Raw genomic sequence first — 2495 nt, 5'->3', positions numbered from 1 at the left:
AAAGCAAGAGCATGATCTTGATCTAGAAACCAAGATGCCTAAATGCATGGCAAATGCCTCCTTTTATAGGCCAAAATTAGAAACTATTGATTTGATGACTAATTGATGAGTGGGTGACTAACTCTTGACTTGGTGACAAGCCTTATCTTCTCTTGTCTGCCCAAAACGTCATTGATAACGTCAAAATTAGAGCCACTTGAAAACATGAAAGTCGTAGGAAATTATCTCAGCTTTCTTGTGTAAACAATTTAGTCATTTGGACTTTTAGAACTCTAGATATGGGCCAAACACTGAACAGTGCTTGGGCTGGAAGACAGATTCGGACTTCTTTATTGTTGCTACAATTTGGACTTGAAAATGACCTTTTCAAATCTTGAGCTCCATATGAAAGTTGTAGGCCTATGTCTTACCTTTCCATCCATATAAAGTAGACCTAAATCTAAGATCTACAGCTCAAGATATGACCCAATTACAGAACAGTGTTCCAGTTTGGATTGCACCGACATCTCTTTTCTAAGTTTGGCCATCTCTTTGTCCTTTCAATTTCAGTTCTTAAATTCATCAATCAATCATTTCATTTATATGATAGGCCTGCATTTAAAATGAACATTTACCATAAATTAAAGGTACCTTATATTATTAGATACGTTATTATAAAACATGCTTTAGTTAAGGAGTTATTGATATTTCGAGTGCAAAATGATGATATAAAACCTTGATAAAAATACACTTTTAAGTACTAATCAAATATCATAACTTTTGATCCAATTGTTGGATCATATAAAAAGTTTTGCAAAATTCTTTAGGGTTGTTTTCCTTACAGTAGCCACCACAACTATATGCAAACCTGTAGATATTTAGATATCAAAAATCTCTTCCAGACCCCTAGTTTTGGCATTTTTGTTATTTTTCATGTCTTTTTCAGGTTTCTTGCTTTATTTTGGATTTTATGCTTCTTTTCTTTGTATCTCTAGATTTTGTTATTTCCTAGTTTAGCTAAGTTTTCTAGCTTGGTTAAGGTTTTGTAAACCTTTTAAAGAAACAATCTTTGTTGTTATTATTTTAGAGAGAATAAACCTGTGAGAGAGAATAAACCTGTGAATTTGGAGTTCATATTTACAACTCTTTTTGCTCATCAAAATTCAATGTTTTTTATTTGTTGTTATCTTTAGCCTCTATTTGCCTTAAGATTGCACCTAAAGGAAAAAGTGTGAGGAAGTAAAGTGATCCAGGAACATTCTAAGTAAAACAGTTACTCTAAAAAACCGTTTAAGCTTCGAACTTGTCAATCAACGTAATGGCTACTCCTCGCTTAAAGATGGTGAAAAAACTCTCAATTTTTTTTATTTTTTTTAAAGATTGATATTCTAGATAGTTCAACTATCTTTGTTCCATATTTAAACTTTTTTGTGTATACAAAGAAAAAGAACAATCGAAATGTACTCATTAAAGCATGAAAATATAACCTATAACATTAAAACCAATAAAGTTTTTTAGGCTAAGAATAATGATGTTATCTTTTTATGGATTTTTTATTAAAAATAGCATAGTTTGATAAAAGTTTTTGGAAAATAATATATGTTAAAAAAGTATTTGAAAAATAGTAGAGTTTGAACACAATTGCATTTCAGAATATCAATTTTATACACAATCGCTATATATTTGGAATAGCGGTTGTGTCTTAGAATTCTTTTTCTACATAATTGCTATTTGAAATAGCAGTTGTGTAGTGAATATTTCAAAATATGTTTCTTTTGCAAATTAATTAACTTCAACAAAAGTCAACCAAATATTTTATAAAGATTCAATAGCCAATATATAGGACTGAAGATCCAATGGCGAAGAAAGAAAGAGAAGATAAGGTGATGTGCAAGGAGAGAGAAATGAGGGCAACTAAAAAAGAAAAGAAAAAATGGGTCATCAGGGACATATTGGGAATTTATTTTCAATATATTTGGTATCGTTAGAAAGATATTGACGAAACTAATTCTAATTACACATTGACAGAACACCAAAAGAGGTTGTCATTAACCCTAAATTAACCTCAAACAAAACCCCTAACAAATTACAATTTTTTTGTGATTTTTAAGGTATGGTTAGAATCATCTAGTTGAGATATTTTTAAAGGTACTAAGTGTGTTAAAAACAGAACTTTGGTGTGTTCTCAGTGACCTATATTTCTTGATAATAGAATCTTAAATCTTATTTTTTGGTTATTAGATCTTCATAAAATTTTGGGTTAGCTTTTTTATACAAGTTAATTGAATTGAGAGAAATATGGTTTCTAGAACAACTGTTATTCCTAATAGTGGTTATGTTCAGCCGCCATTTATCAACCATGAATATGTTCAAACTATGTTACTCTCTTAATACTTTCCTATAACTTTTACAAAATTTTGTTCGAATTCTAAAATACCATATTCTTACACAGTCAAACAAAAATACATGAAATGATTGTGAAAATTCTAATTGTCGATGAAAGAGCGTATGGAGGG

At 30.0% G+C, this 2495-nt stretch overlaps 1 long non-coding RNA gene across 1 annotated transcript in view; it reads left to right on the top strand.

The window, feature by feature from the left end:
• The first annotated feature begins 226 nt into the window (after nt 1-226).
• The window catches only part of LOC105141509 (uncharacterized), a 17306-nt gene continuing 15037 nt past the window's right edge, over nt 227-2495 (top strand). Inside the window, exon 1 of the long non-coding RNA XR_845398.1 lies at nt 227-237. This is a non-coding gene — a long non-coding RNA (uncharacterized LOC105141509). The remainder of the gene's footprint in view (nt 238-2495) is intronic.

Source organism: Populus euphratica, unplaced genomic scaffold, assembly GCF_000495115.2.
Source record: "Populus euphratica unplaced genomic scaffold, PopEup_1.0 scaffold206.1, whole genome shotgun sequence".
Taxonomy (NCBI): Eukaryota; Viridiplantae; Streptophyta; class Magnoliopsida; order Malpighiales; family Salicaceae; genus Populus; species Populus euphratica.
This window is presented reverse-complemented; position numbering and strand designations above follow the sequence as displayed.